Genomic DNA, 13,000 nt, shown 5'->3' with positions numbered 1-13,000 from the left:
ATCTGATGCAGGGAATCTGAGGCAGGGAATCGGATGCAGGGAATCTGAGGCAGGGAATCAGTTAAAAGTTATCAGAGGCAGGGTATCAGAGGCGGGGAATCAGAGGCGGGGTATCAGATGCGCATCATCAGAGGCGGGGAATCAGAGGCGGGGAATCAGAGCTGGGGTATCAGAGGCGGGGAAAGATATGTGGGGAAACGTAGGCCAGGAACGTTGAGCGGAAAGGGAGGCAGGGAATCAGAGGCAGGGAATCAGAAGCAGGGAATCTGAGGCACGGAATCTGAGGTGGGGAATCAGAGGCGAGGAAACAGGCGGGTAAACAGAGGCGGGTAAACATAGACGGGGAATAAGAGGCGGGGAATCAGAGGCGGGGAATCTGAGGTGCAGAATCAGAGGCGTGGATTCAGAGGCGGGGAATCAGAGGCGGGGAATCAGATGCGGGGAATCAGAGGCGGGCAATCAGAGGTGGGGTATCTGAGGAGGGGAATCAGAGGCGGGGAATCAGAGGCGGGGAATCAGAGGCGGGGAATCAGAGGCGTGGAATCAGAGGCGGGGAATCAGAGGCGGGGAATCAGAAGTGGGGAATCAGAGGTGGGGAATCAGAGGCGGGAAATCAGATGCAGGGAATCAGAGGCGGGCAATCAGAGGTGGGGAATCAGAGGCGGGGAATCAGATGCGGGGAATCAGAGGCGTTGAATCAGAGGTGGGGAATCAGAGGCGGGGAATCAGAGACGGGGAATCAGAAGTGGGGAAGCAGAGGTGGGGATTCAGAGGCAGGGAATCAGAGGCAGGGAATCAGAGGCATGGAATCTGAGGCAGGGAATCTGAGGTGGGGAATCAGAGGCGGGAAAACAGGCGGGTAAACAGAGGCGGGTAAACATAGGCAGGGAATCAGAGGCGGGGAATCAGAGGCAGGGAATCAGAAGCGGGGAATCAGAGGCGGGGAATCAGAGGCGGGGAATCTGAGGTGGGGAATCAGATGCAGGGAATCAGAGGCGGGGAATCAGAGGTGGGGTATCAAAGGCGGGGAATCAGAGGCGGGGAATCAGAGGCGGGGAATCAGAGGCGTGGAATCAGAGGCGGGGAATCAGAGGCGGGGAATCTGAAGTGGGGAATCAGAGGTGGGAAATCAGAGGCGTTGAATCAGAGGCGGGGAATCAGAGGCGGGGAATCAGAGGCAGGGAATCAGAGGCGGCCAATCAGATGCAGGGAATCAGAGGCAGGGAATCAGAGGCAGGGAATCTGAGGCGGCGAATATGAGGTGGTGAATCAGTGGCGGGGAACAGGCGGGTAAACACAGGCGGGGAATCAGAGGCAGGGAATCAGAGGCGGGGAATCAGAGGCAGGGAATCGGATGAAGGGAATCTGATGCAGGGAATCTGAGGCAGGGAATCTGAGGCAGGGAATCTGTGGCAGGGAATCTGATGCGGGTTATCAGAAGGGGGAAATGAGATGTGGGAAACGAGATGCAGAGTAAGAGGCACGGAAATAGAGGCAGGGAAAGAGAGGCAGGGTATCAGATGTTGGTATTCAGAGGCGTGGAATCAGAGGCGGGGAATCAGAGACACAGAAAGAGAGGCGTGGAATCAGAGGTGCGGAATCAGAGCCGGTGAATCTGAGCCGGGAAATCAGAAGCAGAGCAACAGAGGCATTGAAACATGGGTGCGGAATCGGACGCGGGGAATCAAAGGTGGGGACTCAGAGGCAGGGTATCAGAGGCGGGTAATCAGAGGCGTGGAATCAGAGGCGGGGAATCAGAGACACAGAAAGAGAGGCGTGGAATCAGAGGTGCGGAATCAGAGCCGGTGAATCTGAGCCGGGAAATCAGAAGCAGAGCAACAGAGGCGGTGAAACATGGGTGCGGAATCGGACGCGGGGAATAAGAAGTGGGGATCAGAGGCAGGGAATCAGAGGCAGGTTATCAGAGGCAGGGAATCAGAGGCGGGGAATAAGAGGCGAGGAATCAGAGGCGGGGAATCAGAGGCGGGGAATCAGAGGCGGGGAGTCAGAGGCGGAGAATCAGAGGCGGGCAATCAGATGAAGGGAATCAGAGGCAGGGAATCAGAGGCAGAGAATCAGAGGCAGGGAATCTGAGGCAGGGACTCAGAGGTGGGGATTCAGAGGCGGGGAATCAGAGGCAGGGAATAAGATGAAGGGAATCTGATGCAGGGAATCAGAGGTGGGGAATCAGAGGCGGGGAATCAGAGGCGGGGAATCTGAGGCGGGGAATCAGAGGCGGGGAATCAGATGCGGGGAATCAGAGGTGGGGAATCAGAGGCGTGGAATCAGAGGTGGGGAATCAGAGGTGGGGAATCAGAAGTGGGGAATCAGAGGTGGGGAATCAGAGGCGGGGAATCGGAGGCGTGGAATCAGAGGCGGGCAATCAGAAGTGGGGAATCAGAGTCGGGGAATCAGAGGCGGGGAATCTGAGGCGGGGAATCAGATGCAGGGAATCAGAGGCGGGGAATCAGAGGTGGGGAATCAGAGGCGGGGAATCAGAGGCGGGGAATCAGAGGCGGTGATTTCGAGGCGGGGAATCAGACGCGGGAATCAGAGGCGGGGAATCAGAAGTGGGGAATCAGAGGCAGGGAATCTGAGGTGGGCAATCAGAGGCGGGAAAACAGGCGGGTAAACAGAGGCGGGTAAACATAGGTGGGGAATCAGAGGCGGGGAATCAGAGGCGGGGAATCAGAGGCTGGGAATCAGAGTCGGGGAATCAGAGGCAGGGAATCTGAGGCAGGGAATCAGATGCAGGGAAACAGAATCGGGGAATCAGAGGCGGGGTATCAGAGGCGGGGAATCAGAGGCGCGGAATCAGATGCGGGGAATCAGAGGCGTGGAATCAGAGACAGGGAATCAGAGGCGGGGCATCAGAAGTGGGGAATCAGAGGTGGTGGATCAGAGGCGGGGAATGAGAGGCGGGGAATCAGAGGCGTGGAATCAGAGGTGGGGAAAGAGATGTGGGGAAACAGGCGGGTAAACAGAAGCGGGTAAACATAGGTGCATAAATAGAGGCAGCGAAAGAGATGGGCGAAACATAGTGGTTGGAACTTGTATGTTGAAAATGAGGTACACAGAACAGATCAAACAGAGTTGTTGAAATTGAGGGAGGGAAAGAGAGGCACGGAAAGAGTGGAGGGGAAAGAGTGCAGGCAAAAGAGAGGCGTAGAGACAGAGGTGGGGATCAGTAGCGGGGAATCAGAGGCGGGGAATGAGAGGCAGGGAATCAGATGAAGGGAATCTGATGCAGGGAATCTTAGGAAGGGAATCGGATGCAGGGAATCTGAGGCAGGGAATCAGTAAAAAGTTATCAGAGGCAGGGTATCAGAGGCGGGGAATCAGAGGCGGGGTATCAGATGTGCATCATCAGAGGCGGGGAATCAGAGGCGGGGAATCAGAGGCGTGGAATCAGAGGCGGGGAATCAGAGGCGGGGAATCAGAGGCGTGGAATCAGAGGCGGGGAATCAGAGGCGGGGAATCAGAAGTGGGGAATCAGAGGTGGGGAATCAGAGGCAGGGAATCTGAGGCAGGGAATCTGTGGCTGGGAATCTGATGCGGGTTATCAGAAGGGGGAAATGAGATGTGGGAAACTAGATGCAGAGAAAGAGGCACGGAAATAGAGGCAGGGAAAGAGAGGCAGGGAATCAGAGGCGGGGAATCAGAGGTGGGGAATCAGAGGCGGGGAATCAGAGGCGGGGAATCAGAGAGGGGAATCAGAGGTGGGGAATCAGAGGCAGGGAATCAGAGGCAGGGAATCAGAGGCGGGCAATCAGATGCGGCGAATCAGAGGCGTGGAATCAGAGGTGGGGAAAGAGATGTGGGGAAACGTAGGCCAGGAAAGTAGCGCGGAAAGGGAGGCGGTGAATCAGAGGCAGGGAATCAGAGGCGGGGAATGAGAGGCGGGGAATCAGAGGCGTGGAATCAGAGGTGGGGAAAGAGATGTGGGGAAACAGGCGGGTAAACAGAAGCGGGTAAACATAGGTGCATAAATAGAGGCGGCGAAAGAGATGGGCGAAACATAGTGGTTGGAACTTGTATGTTGAAAATGAGGTATACAGAACAGATCAAACAGAGTTGTTGAAATTGAGGGAGGGAAAGAGAGGCACGGAAAGAGTGGAGGGGAAAGAGTGCAGGCAAAAGAGAGGAGTAGAGACAGAGGTGGGGATCAGTAGCGGGGAATCAGAGGCGGGGAATGAGAGGCAGGGAATCAGATGAAGGGAATCTGATGCAGGGAATCTGAGGAAGGGAATCGGATGCAGGGAATCTGAGGCAGGGAATCAGTAAAAAGTTATCAGAGGCAGGGTATCAGAGGCGGGGAATCAGAGGCGGGGTATCAGATGCGCATCATCAGAGGCGGGGAATCAGAGGCGGGGAATCAGAGGTGGGGTATCAGAGGCGGGGAAAGATATGTGGGGAAACGTAGGCCAGGAAAGTTGAGCGGAAAGGGAGGCAGGGAATCAGAGGCAGGGAATCAGAAGCAGGGAATCTGAGGCAGGGAATCTGAGCTGGGGAATCAGAGGCGGGGAAACAGGCGGGTAAACAGAGGTGGATAAACATAGACGGGGAATAAGAGGCGGGGAATCAGAGGCGGGGAATCAGAGGTGGGGAATCAGAGGCGGGGATTCAGAGGCGGGGAATCAGAGGCGGGGAATCAGAGGCGGGGTATCTGAGGAGGGGAATCAGAGGCGGGGAATCCGAGGCGGGGAATCAGAGGCGGGGAATCAGAGGCGTGGAATCAGAGGCGGGGAATCAGAGGCGGGGAATCAGAAGTGGGGAATCAGAGGTGGGGAATCAGAGGCGGGAAATCAGAGGCAGGGAATCAGAGGCGGGCAATCAGAGGTGGGGAATCAGAGGCGGGGAATCAGATGCGGGGAATCAGAGGCGTTGAATCAGAGGCGGGGAATCAGAGGCAGTGAATCAGAGACGGGGTATCTGAGGAGGGGAATCAGAGGCGGGGAATCAGAGTCGGGGAATCAGAGGCGGGGAATCAGAGGCGTGGAATCAGAGGCGGGGAATCAGAGGCGGGGAATCAGAAGTGGGGAATCAGAGGTGGGGAATCAGAGGCAGGAAATCAGAGGCAGGGAATCAGAGGCGGGCAATCAGAGGTGGGGAATCAGAGGCAGGGAATCAGATGCGGGGAATCAGAGGCGTTGAATCAGAGGCGGGGAATCAGAGGCGGGGAATCAGAGACGGGGAATCAGAAGTGGGGAAGCAGAGGTGGGGAATCAGAGGCAGGGAATCAGATGAAGGGAATCTGATGCAGGGAATCTGAGGCAGGGAATCGGATGCAGGGAATCTGAGGCAGGGAATCAGTTAAAAGTTATCAGAGGCAGGGTATCAGAGGCGGGGAATCAGAGGCGGGGTATCAGATGCGCATCATCAGAGGCGGGGAATCAGAGGCGGGGAATCAGAGCTGGGGTATCAGAGGCGGGGAAAGATATGTGGGGAAACGTAGGCCAGGAAAGTTGAGCAGAAAGGGAGGCAGGGAATCAGAGGCAGGGAATCAGAAGCAGGGAATCTGAGGCACGGAATCTGAGGTGGGGAATCAGAGGCGAGGAAACAGGCGGGTAAACAGAGGCGGGTAAACATAGACGGGGAATAAGAGGCGGGGAATCAGAGGCGGGGAATCAGAGGTGCGGAATCAGAGGCGTGGATTCAGAGGCGGGGAATCAGAGGCGGGGAATCAGATGCGGGGAATCAGAGGCGGGCAATCAGAGGTGGGGTATCTGAGGAGGGGAATCAGAGGCGGGGAATCAGAGGCGGGGAATCAGAGGCGGGGAATCAGAGGCGTGGAATCAGAGGCGGGGAATCAGAGGCGGGGAATCAGAAGTGGGGAATCAGAGGTGGGGAATCAGAGGCGGGAAATCAGATGCAGGGAATCAGAGGCGGGCAATCAGAGGTGGGGAATCAGAGGCGGGGAATCAGATGCGGGGAATCAGAGGCGTTGAATCAGAGGCGGGGAATCAGAGGCGGGGAATCAGAGACGGGGAATCAGAAGTGGGGAAGCAGAGGTGGGGAATCAGAGGCAGGGAATCAGAGGCAGGGAATCAGATGCATGGAATCTGAGGCAGGGATTCTGAGGTGGGGAATCAGAGGCGGGAAAACAGGCGGGTAAACAGAGGCGGGTAAACATAGGCGGGGAATCAGAGGCGGGGAATCAGAGGCGGGGAATCAGAGGCGGGGAATCAGAGGCGGGGAGTCAGAGGCGGGGAATCAGAGGCGGGGAATCAGAGGCGTGGAATCAGAGGCGGGGAATCAGAGGCGGGGAATCAGAAGTGGGGAATCAGAGGTGGGGAATCAGAGGCGGGAAATCAGAGGCAGGGAATCAGAGGCGGGCAATCAGAGGTGGGGAATCAGAGGCGGGGAATCAGATGCGGGGAATCAGAGGCGTTGAATCAGAGGCGGGGAATCAGAGGCAGTGAATCAGAGACGGGGAATCAGAGGCGGGGAATCAGAGGCGGGGAATCAGAGGCGGGGAATCAGAGGCGTGGAATCAGAGGCGGGGAATCAGAGGCGGGGAATCAGAAGTGGGGAATCAGAGGTGGGGAATCAGAGGCAGGAAATCAGAGGCAGGGAATCAGAGGCGGGCAATCAGAGGTGGGGAATCAGAGGCAGGGAATCAGATGCGGGGAATCAGAGGCGTTGAATCAGAGGCGGGGAATCAGAGGCGGGGAATCAGAGACGGGGAATCAGAAGTGGGGAAGCAGAGGTGGGGAATCAGAGGCAGGGAATCAGATGAAGGGAATCTGATGCAGGGAATCTGAGGCAGGGAATCGGATGCAGGGAATCTGAGGCAGGGAATCAGTTAAAAGTTATCAGAGGCAGGGTATCAGAGGCGGGGAATCAGAGGCGGGGAATCAGAGGCGTGGAATCAGAGGCGGGGAATCAGAGGCGGGGAATCAGAAGTGGGGAATCAGAGGTGGGGAATCAGAGGCGGGAAATCAGATGCAGGGAATCAGAGGCGGGCAATCAGAGGTGGGGAATCAGAGGCGGGGAATCAGATGCGGGGAATCAGAGGCGTTGAATCAGAGGCGGGGAATCAGAGGCGGGGAATCAGAGACGGGGAATCAGAAGTGGGGAAGCAGAGGTGGGGAATCAGAGGCAGGGAATCAGAGGCAGGGAATCAGATGCATGGAATCTGAGGCAGGGATTCTGAGGTGGGGAATCAGAGGCGGGAAAACAGGCGGGTAAACAGAGGCGGGTAAACATAGGCGGGTAATCAGAGGCGGGGAATCAGAGGCGGGGAATCAGAGGCGGGGAATCAGAGGCGGGGAGTCAGAGGCGGGGAATCAGAGGCGGGGAATCAGAGGCGTGGAATCAGAGGCGGGGAATCAGAGGCGGGGAATCAGAAGTGGGGAATCAGAGGTGGGGAATCAGAGGCGGGAAATCAGAGGCAGGGAATCAGAGGCGGGCAATCAGAGGTGGGGAATCAGAGGCGGGGAATCAGATGCGGGGAATCAGAGGCGTTGAATCAGAGGCGGGGAATCAGAGGCAGTGAATCAGAGACGGGGAATCAGAGGCGGGGAATCAGAGGCGGGGAATCAGAGGCGGGGAATCAGAGGCGTGGAATCAGAGGCGGGGAATCAGAGGCGGGGAATCAGAAGTGGGGAATCAGAGGTGGGGAATCAGAGGCAGGAAATCAGAGGCAGGGAATCAGAGGCGGGCAATCAGAGGTGGGGAATCAGAGGCAGGGAATCAGATGCGGGGAATCAGAGGCGTTGAATCAGAGGCGGGGAATCAGAGGCGGGGAATCAGAGACGGGGAATCAGAAGTGGGGAAGCAGAGGTGGGGAATCAGAGGCAGGGAATCAGATGAAGGGAATCTGATGCAGGGAATCTGAGGCAGGGAATCGGATGCAGGGAATCTGAGGCAGGGAATCAGTTAAAAGTTATCAGAGGCAGGGTATCAGAGGCGGGGAATCAGAGGCGGGGTATCAGATGCGCATCATCAGAGGCGGGGAATCAGAGGCGGGGAATCAGAGCTGGGGTATCAGAGGCGGGGAAAGATATGTGGGGAAACGTAGGCCAGGAACGTTGAGCGGAAAGGGAGGCAGGGAATCAGAGGCAGGGAATCAGAAGCAGGGAATCTGAGGCACGGAATCTGAGGTGGGGAATCAGAGGCGAGGAAACAGGCGGGTAAACAGAGGCGGGTAAACATAGACGGGGAATAAGAGGCGGGGAATCAGAGGCGGGGAATCAGATGCGGGGAATCAGAGGCGGGCAATCAGAGGTGGGGTATCTGAGGAGGGGAATCAGAGGCGGGGAATCAGAGGCGGGGAATCAGAGGCGGGGAATCAGAGGCGTGGAATCAGAGGCGGGGAATCAGAGGCGGGGAATCAGAAGTGGGGAATCAGAGGTGGGGAATCAGAGGCGGGAAATCAGATGCAGGGAATCAGAGGCGGGCAATCAGAGGTGGGGAATCAGAGGCGGGGAATCAGATGCGGGGAATCAGAGGCGTTGAATCAGAGGTGGGGAATCAGAGGCGGGGAATCAGAGACGGGGAATCAGAAGTGGGGAAGCAGAGGTGGGGATTCAGAGGCAGGGAATCAGAGGCAGGGAATCAGAGGCATGGAATCTGAGGCAGGGAATCTGAGGTGGGGAATCAGAGGCGGGAAAACAGGCGGGTAAACAGAGGCGGGTAAACATAGGCAGGGAATCAGAGGCGGGGAATCAGAGGCAGGGAATCAGAAGCGGGGAATCAGAGGCGGGGAATCAGAGGCGGGGAATCAGAAGTGGGGAATCAGAGGTGGGGAATCAGAGGCGGGAAATCAGATGCAGGGAATCAGAGGCGGGCAATCAGAGGTGGGGAATCAGAGGCGGGGAATCAGATGCGGGGAATCAGAGGCGTTGAATCAGAGGTGGGGAATCAGAGGCGGGGAATCAGAGACGGGGAATCAGAAGTGGGGAAGCAGAGGTGGGGAATCAGATGCAGGGAATCAGAGGCAGGGAATCAGAGGCATGGAATCTGAGGCAGGGAATCTGAGGTGGGGAATCAGAGGCGGGAAAACAGGCGGGTAAACAGGGGCGGGTAAACATAGGCGGGGAATCAGAGGCGGGGAATCAGAGGCGGGGAATCAGAGGCGGGGAATCAGAGGCGGGGAATCAGAGGCGGGGAATCTGAGGTGGGGAATCAGATGCAGGGAATCAGAGGCGGGGAATCAGAGGTGGGGTATCAAAGGCGGGGAATCAGAGGCGGGGAATCAGAGGCGGGGAATCAGAGGCGTGGAATCAGAGGCGGGGAATCAGAGGCGGGGAATCTGAAGTGGGGAATCAGAGGTGGGAAATCAGAGGCGGGGAATCAGAGGCGGGGAATCAGAGGCGGGGAATCAGAGGCAGGGAATCAGAGGCGGCCAATCAGATGCAGGGAACCAGAGGCAGGGAATCAGAGGCAGGGAATCTGAGGCGGCGAATATGAGGTGGTGAATCAGTGGCGGGGAACAGGCGGGTAAACAGAGGCGGGGAATCAGAGGCAGGGAATCAGAGGCGGGGAATCAGAGGCAGGGAATCGGATGAAGGGAATCTGATGCAGGGAATCTGAGGCAGGGAATCTGAGGCAGGGAATCTGTGGCAGGGAATCTGATGCGGGTTATCAGAAGGGGGAAATGAGATGTGGGAAACGAGATGCAGAGTAAGAGGCACGGAAATAGAGGCAGGGAAAGAGAGGCAGGGTATCAGATGTTGGTATTCAGAGGCGTGGAATCAGAGGCGGGGAATCAGAGACACAGAAAGAGAGGCGTGGAATCAGAGGTGCGGAATCAGAGCCGGTGAATCTGAGCCGGGAAATCAGAAGCAGAGCAACAGAGGCGTTGAAACATGGGTGCGGAATCGGACGCGGGGAATCAAAGGTGGGGACTCAGAGGCAGGGTATCAGAGGCGGGTAATCAGAGGCGTGGAATCAGAGGCGGGGAATCAGAGACACAGAAAGAGAGGCGTGGAATCAGAGGTGCGGAATCAGAGCCGGTGAATCTGAGCCGGGAAATCAGAAGCAGAGCAACAGAGGCGGTGAAACATGGGTGCGGAATCGGACGCGGGGAATAAGAAGTGGGGACTCAGAGGCAGGGAATCAGAGGCAGGTTATCAGAGGCAGGGAATCAGAGGCGGGGAATAAGAGGCGAGGAATCAGAGGCGGGGAATCAGAGGCGGGGAATCAGAGGCGGGGAGTCAGAGGCGGAGAATCAGAGGCGGGCAATCAGATGCAGGGAATCAGAGGCAGGGAATCAGAGGCAGAGAATCAGAGGCAGGGAATCTGAGGCAGGGACTCAGAGGTGGGGATTCAGAGGCGGGGAATCAGAGGCAGGGAATCAGATGAAGGGAATCTGATGCAGGGAATCAGAGGTGGGGAATCAGAGGCGGGGAATCAGAGGCGGGGAATCTGAGGCGGGGAATCAGAGGCGGGGAATCAGATGCGGGTAATCAGAGGTGGGGAATCAGAGGCGTGGAATCAGAGGCGGGGAATCAGAGGTGGGGAATCAGAAGTGGGGAATCAGAGGTGGGGAATCAGAGGCGGGGAATCAGAGGCGTGGAATCAGAGGCGGGCAATCAGAAGTGGGGAATCAGAGTCGGGGAATCAGAGGCGGGGAATCTGAGGCGGGGAATCAGATGCAGGGAATCAGAGGCGGGGAATCAGAGGCGGGGAATCAGATGCGGGGAATCAGAGGCGGGGAATCAGAGGCGGTGATTTCGAGGCGGGGAATCAGACGCGGGAATCAGAGGCGGGGAATCAGAAGTGGGGAATCAGAGGTGGGGAATCTGAGGCGGGGAATCAGAGGCAGGTAATCAGAGGCGGGCAATCAGATGCAGGGAATCAGAGGCGGGGAATCAGAGGCAGGGAATCTGAGGCAGGGAATCTGAGGCAGGGAATCTGAGGTGGGCAATCAGAGGCGGGAAAACAGGCGGGTAAACAGAGGCGGGTAAACATAGGTGGGGAATCAGAGGCGGGGAATCAGAGGCGGGGAATCAGAGGCGGGGAATCAGAGTCGGGGAATCAGAGGCAGGGAATCTGAGGCAGGGAATCAGATGCAGGGAAACAGAGGCGGGGAATCAGAGGCAGGGTATCTGAGGCAGGGAATCTGTGGCAGGGAATCTGATGCGGGTTATCAGAAGGGGGAAATGAGATATGGGAAACGAGATGCAGAGAAAGAGGCACGGAAATAGAGGGAGGAAAGAGAGGCAGGGTATCAGAGGCGGGTAATCAGTGGCGTGGAATCGGAGGCTGGGAATCAGAGACACAGAAAGAGAGGCGTGGAATCAGAGGTGCGGAATCAGAGCCGGTGAATCTGAGCCGGGAAAACAGAAGCAGAGCAACAGAGGCGGTGAAACATGGGTGCGGAATCGGACTCGGGGAATCAGAGGTGGGGACTCAGAGGCAGGGAATCAGAGGCATGGAATCAGAGGCAGGTTATCAGAGGCAGGGAATCAGAGGCGGGGAATCATAGGCGGGGAATCAGAGGCGGGGAATCAGAGGCGTGGAATCAGAGGCGGGGAATCAGAGGCGGAGAATCAGAGGCGGGCAATCAGATGCAGGAAATCAGAGGCAGGGTATCAGAGGCAGGGAATCAGATGCAGGGAATCTGAGGCAGGGAATCAGAGGTGGGGAATCAGAGGCGGGGAATCAGAGGCAGGGAATCAGATGAAGGGAATCTGATGCAGGGAATCTGAGGCAGGGAATCTGAGGCAGGGAATCTGTGGCTGGGAATCTGATGCGGGTTATCAGAAGGGGGAAATGAGATGTGGGAAACTAGATGCAGAGAAAGAGGCACGGAAATAGAGGCAGGGAAAGAGAGGCAGGGAATCAGAGGCGGGGAATCAGAGGTGGGGAATCAGAGGCGGGGAATCAGAGGCGGGGAATCAGAGAGGGGAATCAGAGGTGGGGAATCAGAGGCAGGGAATCAGAGGCAGGGAATCAGAGGCGGGCAATCAGATGCGGCGAATCAGAGGCGTGGAATCAGAGGTGGGGAAAGAGATGTGGGGAAACGTAGGCCAGGAAAGTAGCGCGGAAAGGGAGGCGGTGAATCAGAGGCAGGGAATCAGAGGCGGGGAATGAGAGGCGGGGAATCAGAGGCGTGGAATCAGAGGTGGGGAAAGAGATGTGGGGAAACAGGCGGGTAAACAGAAGCGGGTAAACATAGGTGCATAAATAGAGGCGGCGAAAGAGATGGGCGAAACATAGTGGTTGGAACTTGTATGTTGAAAATGAGGTATACAGAACAGATCAAACAGAGTTGTTGAAATTGAGGGAGGGAAAGAGAGGCACGGAAAGAGTGGAGGGGAAAGAGTGCAGGCAAAAGAGAGGAGTAGAGACAGAGGTGGGGATCAGTAGCGGGGAATCAGAGGCAGGGAATGAGAGGAACGGAATCAGATGAAGGGAATCTGATGCAGGGAATCTGAGGAAGGGAATCGGATGCAGGGAATCTGAGGCAGGGAATCAGTAAAAAGTTATCAGAGGCAGGGTATCAGAGGCGGGGAATCAGAGGCGGGGTATCAGATGCGCATCATCAGAGGCGGGGAATCAGAGGCGGGGAATCAGAGGTGGGGTATCAGAGGCGGGGAAAGATATGTGGGGAAACGTAGGCCAGGAAAGTTGAGCGGAAAGGGAGGCAGGGAATCAGAGGCAGGGAATCAGAAGCAGGGAATCTGAGGCAGGGAATCTGAGCTGGGGAATCAGAGGCGGGGAAACAGGCGGGTAAACAGAGGTGGATAAACATAGACGGGGAATAAGAGGCGGGGAATCAGAGGCGGGGAATCAGAGGTGGGGAATCAGAGGCGGGGATTCAGAGGCGGGGAATCAGAGGCGGGGAATCAGAGGCGGGGTATCTGAGGAGGGGAATCAGAGGCGGGGAATCCGAGGCGGGGAATCAGAGGCGGGGAATCAGAGGCGTGGAATCAGAGGCGGGGAATCAGAGGCGGGGAATCAGAAGTGGGGAATCAGAGGTGGGGAATCAGAGGCGGGAAATCAGAGGCAGGGAATCAGAGGCGGGCAATCAGAGGTGGGGAATCAGAGG

The sequence above is a fragment of the Narcine bancroftii genome, chromosome 4 (assembly GCF_036971445.1).
Source record: "Narcine bancroftii isolate sNarBan1 chromosome 4, sNarBan1.hap1, whole genome shotgun sequence".
Lineage (NCBI taxonomy): Eukaryota > Metazoa > Chordata > Chondrichthyes > Torpediniformes > Narcinidae > Narcine > Narcine bancroftii.
The sequence above is the reverse complement of the archived record's forward strand: the minus strand, read 5'-3'. Positions refer to the sequence as shown.